A 6,061-nucleotide genomic window follows, 5' to 3' on the forward strand; every position below is an offset into this window, starting at 1 on the left:
CTGGAGCTCATGAGGGATAATTGTTTAATAAAACCTTCAGTTATTTTTGAACCACTAAACAGTTTCCTCAGCCGGATAATGCAACTAGGAATGCATTTTTTTTTCACACACCATTATTACAAGCATTAAGCAAGAGCTCAAGCCAGTTCATTTCCGTGCTTTTGTAACTTTTGTGTTCGTATTTCTTGGTTGGATTGGTGCCCGGAGTTCAGACATTGTTTTGGTCATCACAATAATCTCCCTAATGCACCTTGGCACTGGAGCAGATCCGTCTTTAGCCGTGGAGAAGCTCTCATGTGTCACTGGTATTCCGTTACAGAAGCCTCGCACGTCTTTCCTGTGACAAAGAGGCGAAATCGGCTCTTACAGCTGCCGACCCAGGAACTTGTGGAAACCATGACACCACACCAGACCCACTTTTGAAAAAGCCCATCTTAATTCAGTTAGTGTTCTAAGCTGGCAGAACAATAGACAGGGTTACATGGATATGAAGAGAACTTCCTCTGCTCTCATCGTCAATCATCGGCGCAGTTACCTGTTTCTGCGTCCGCTCGACAGGTTTCTTTAATCCATAAGATTTGGTTGCTGTGATTGTAATCTGCGGAGGATTAGCGAGGATGCCTGCACATTGTTCTGCCTCGAAAAGCAATCGCTGCTACAAATCTGATTATCTGGTTATGAGTGTCGCTCTCTTGTTCAAGAATTGAATCATGGCAACAACTGTCGAGTCACGCGTTCGCCGTCGATTCCCACTAAATGAATGTTGAGAAGTTGGGCAGCTTCAATGAAGAACATGAACAGTGCCAGCAAATAACATAAATACTATGAGAGGAACAAGAATAATCATCAAGGTAATGTTTCACAATTAATTTATCACATTTTAATATTTGACACCAGAATGATTAAGTCTTCCAAAGATGTTTTTTAAACTTAAAATTTTACTCTCCTTCATCATGTTTATGGTTATGAACAATGTACCAAAAAATCTGTTTCATCTGGAATTAATCTCCCATAGTCCTAAAAGATAGGAGCCAGATGACATTATGAGAGAAGAAAGTCTGAAGTATCGAAATAGACCAGAAAATTCCATGGCAGAAACCTTGAGAGAACCAGACCACAGACTTCTCTTTCTTTCTTTTTTTTCTTCTGCTCACTGATGGAATGGAAGAAGTCGTATCAAAAACAGGTCTTCAGAAATGGGACTTCTTCTTCTCCTTTTCGTCTTATTTGCTGTCTCTTCTCTCCACGTGTCCAAACCATCTGAGTCTGGCCTCCCAAACTTCAGTGGTGGGTTTAGCATGGCCGGCACTAATAATGGCAGCCATCACTAGGTGGTGCTGCTGCTCTGGCTCTGTAGATTAAGTCTGAAATATTTATTATCGGTAACTCATAACAGTCTTTCATGTGAGATGCAAAAGACAAAACCTGCATCCATTAGTTTATGTTATCTACTACTGGAAGTATACTGTGTACTCACAGAAATGAACTTATACAGTAGACGGTCTTATCCTTCATTTCAAGTCATAGTGAGGTATGTTTTTTTTACACCTCTACTGTTCTCCTGCAGTGAAATGCTTTCAGCTCCGACAAACCTGAACTACAACCACACAAGTCTGTCCCATCTGACCCTGAATGACACTGTCACGGCTTCACGTCTGGAGGGAAAGTGGCCATGGACTGGTGGACAGAAGACGCCTACGCACTACACACCACAGTCAAACACCGACCCACAGAACTTCTTCCTTCCCGATGTTTGTTCTTTCGAAAATAGGCCGTCTATCGTCTGTGTTGTGGCTTCAGAGCGTGTTAATCCCCAGGCTCAGAGTTCTTCAGCTGAGTCTGGCCGAGGTCAAAGAGCTTCTCCTCTCTAAGGATGCGAAACACGATCGTACCAACTGTTCTTCAGAGCAACAGACCTTTATTACAGCAGCATTTTAGGAGACGCACGGAAACAATTCCACGTGTTCACGCTGAGCTCACCACGTTAATGAGCTGCCCAATAAGTGGCGCGGAGTCTTGCTTGAACTTCAATGATCATGCTGTTTCAATACAAGCTTTTCTAGACCATAGGCCTGACAGTCTCTAGAGTCATAGCTTGTACACAAATCAATGAACTGTAATAACACACAGGAATAATATGTGACGGTTCCTGTCACCAGATTAAAATTTGAATCTCATCCAATCGCACTTGAGGTGAGTTAATGCTTTTAATGGCAAATGAATCCCACACCTTGTGTCTGTTCTAAATGTAGCACATCTTAAATCTGACAGCCCTGGTAGACTGGACCTGCTGGATCATCGCCCTCACTCTGCACTGAGAACAATAAAGTCTCTCATGACATAGTTTCAATATTCAAATTGAATGTGCCAAACTGTCTGTAGTTTCTTTGCACATTTTGACCACAACTCTTCCACTCCCTTCCAGTGTGTTTTACTCCACTGGGGTTTAGCTTCGCAGCACTGCCACATTTGTTTCTAATTTCCAGTGTGTTTGTTTCCGTTTTCCCTCAGTTGTTTGTTTTCCTCCAGGACCGGTGACGCCCTTGGTTCTTCCTTTTTGTATGTCTTTATTTTTTTGTCCGTTTCCATAATAAACTTGGTAAAAACTACTCTCATTGTGGGGGCTCCCTGTGTCCATTGAATTCAGGCATTGATGGTTCAACGCCGTCATGGAGCTGCCATCAACCGCAAACACGCTTCCTTTGGCAGGTTTTGGAATTAAACTCACAAGTTACTGAATAAAAGTCAATATTGCCGAGAATGTGTTTTCTTTGTGCCACAACAATGATAGATGAGGAGTAACTAAGGCCCAGAGTTTGATTATCGGTGTGGGCCTGGACTCACTTAGCAACCATGCTAACTGTTACTAACATGGAGGTAATATCGTCTCCTTAAACCAACAAATCACGTCTTATGTGTGAGAACTAGAAATCAAAATGACGTCAGCGAAGGAAGTTGAAGACAAATCTGCAGATCACAGTTCCAAAACACAGCTGATATCGGCAGATATCGGCTCAGACCCAGGAACACACACTGCATCAGGTGACACACATGACTTCTCCATTGTATAGAAGGTTATTAGACAGCATTGGACAGTGAGTTTGTTCACTTCCATTGCATAGGTGACGGTCACGCAGCCGCACATCACCCAGCCTGGTCATAGTCCAGCTGCGGGGCTACATGCTACAGTGGCTCAGTCCAGCTATTAACCACATTATCCAGGTCCAAGAGAAATTCACATTTTTCTCCAGTAGTTGGACTGAGCTGTTTACATGTATTTTAAAAGTCCGAACTTGCCGGAATAATTCAGTTTTCTGAGCCGCAAATGAAGGGGTTCATTCTCATGACAAGGATGTCAAACTTGAGGGGCCAAAAGTTCTCTCAGTTGTGGACCAAAGATAAACTCAAGGTTACATGTAGTTACATTTACTTCTTCAACAGAGATGCGCTTCACAGGCAAACTTGTTGTCAGTCTGCCTTTCAGTCCTCAGACGCTAAGTTTAGCGCCCTCATCTTTGTTCGGGTCACGACTCAAAACGATCTGAAGTCTAACAGCTACAACAACAACTCAAACACAAACAGATGAATGAGCAACAGGAAACTTAACATCTGCAACTCCTTTGAGGCGTTTCATTTTATGAAATGGTTTTGGATCTTTCAGAAATCTGATAAAGAGTCCGACCTTGAGAAGCTTTCCAACCCAAAATTGAGATTTACCGTAATTTTCAACGACTCCAAGCATCACATTTTTCATGGGGCATGCGGCATGTGGCAATTTCACCAGCCCCTCGGAGCCCGAGAGTGATCCCCCCCTCAGTAATGCAGGAGGTCAGAGGTTAAATAAGCCCTAACGTGAAGGTCAAACTGCTGCTGTTAACAAGTCAGCAGGCTGTGACATGTGGGGCCTTTTTACAGTTTTGTGTCTCATGATAACAGACAGGACATTAATAGCCATCCTTTAAACGTGTGGTTTTAAACGCATCTCCCTTTATGTGTCTGCAGACGATTTTACACCAACAGTTCTCTGGTGCGATGTGTAATATACAGTCGGCAGGTGACACCATTTTGTCTTCAGGTTTTTTGGGACTGGAGCGCTTGTTGTCTCGAGGGTGAGCATGTATTTTTAACCTCTTTCTTTAAATGGTCTTGTTGTAGTGAGAGTCCTGACAGATGAACTGAAGACAAGGCCAGGCTCGCGGCTTGACCTTTCCTTAAGTCAAGTGTTTGTTCCCCATGTGCCGCAAGAAGGGGATCGGGTTATAGGCTGAGCGGTAGTTTGCATTCTTTCCTTGTTGAAAGATGACGCTTGAAGAGACAAAGATGGAGGGAGCGCATTAGAGTCTGAATACCGAGGACTTCACACCAGACAGAATAGGCCAATATAGTCAATAAAAATGTGATACATGATCCGTGGCGCTCCTGTTGGCTGCTCATTTGAAGGAAATACAAATATAGTCGTCTCCTCTGCAACGCACTCGCAGCTCAGCCATTTGTTACTGGCTCACGTCCTATTGTGGAACATGCTTTGATGTCAAACTGCTGGCATTCTCAAGTGGGACAAGAGCTCGGGACACTTATTATGGATATGATGGAATAAAGCAGAGCTTCCTATTGAATTGTCTGTCTCCAGGTCGGACAGAGGTTAAGGAAAGTAGCTCGCTGTCTCCCCTGCTGACAGTCGAGAGTATTAATCTCAGTGCAATCCTACAATGTATTATTCATATATAAAAAAAACAGTTACGCTTGTTATTCATTTGACAAACATGTAAATAACATGTAATAACACATGATAACATATATATTTATATACATATATACATTTACATAAATATATGTAAATAATAGCAATATATGTATTAGTAATTTAAATAAGACCATATATATGTATATATATATTTCTGCTTGTTATTCATTTGACAAACATGTAAATAACATGTAATAACACATAATAACATATATATTTATATACATATATACATTTACATAAATATTTGTAAATAATAGCAATATATGTATTAGTAATTTAAATAAGACCATATATATATATATATATATTTCTGCTTGTTATTCATTTGACAAACATGTAAATAATATGTAATAACACATAATAACATATATATTTATATGCATTTACATAAATATATGTAAATAATAGCAATATATGTATTAGTAATTTAAATAAGACCATATATATATATATATATATATATATATATATATATATATATATATATATATATATATATATATTTTTTTTTTTTTTTTTTTTTTTTCTGCTTGTTATTCATTTGACAAACATGTAGCAATATATATGTAGGAATAAGTATAATAATAAATAATAAGTAAACCCATATATATATATATATATACATATATATATATATACATATATATATATATATATATATATATTTGCGGTGTGATATCAGAAAACCCTGGTGTCTCCCATTTTCTCTCTCAGGTTGCTTGAACTCTGCGTGACTCTCACTCACTCACCGTTTGAAAATGTAAAAAACGCATCGACTTAAGGGGCTTTAAAGAAGCATCTTGTGTCTCAGTTTACTAATTAGGTCTATTTTCATCTCAGAAACTGGACTTGACGCCATGTCAAGTCCAGTTGCTGCAGCATGTGTGATGGTGGTGCTAAAAAACTGTAAGGTCTCCAGACTGTCAGAGACATTATCACCCCCTGTGTGTATCTGGAGAATGTGTGAGGTGAATATGTGAAGGTATTTATACTGGGAAATACATTCATTCAAGTCTCCTAGATTGATGTGCAGTCAAACCTAAATGCTTTTTGGCAAGGAGAGGGAGACGCCCTGCGCTGGTCCCGTGTACACTGCTGTCTTAAAGACAGTCACCGAATCTCCAGAAGAGACTTACTGTGCTGGTTATTACCTTGCACTTGTTTCTCCCAGACTGAAACTTTGGTGAGTGGGTGACCTTAGCCTCTCACACAAATGATCACATGCAAGTCAGGGCTCTGCTAGCAGGAGTATATTTTGTGGTGCTGACTGTACACGGTGGATGACGACTGTCCGCCCCGAAATAGTGGTTCAAT

Source organism: Synchiropus splendidus, chromosome 6 (genome assembly GCF_027744825.2).
Source record: "Synchiropus splendidus isolate RoL2022-P1 chromosome 6, RoL_Sspl_1.0, whole genome shotgun sequence".
NCBI classification, from domain to species: Eukaryota; Metazoa; Chordata; class Actinopteri; order Syngnathiformes; family Callionymidae; genus Synchiropus; species Synchiropus splendidus.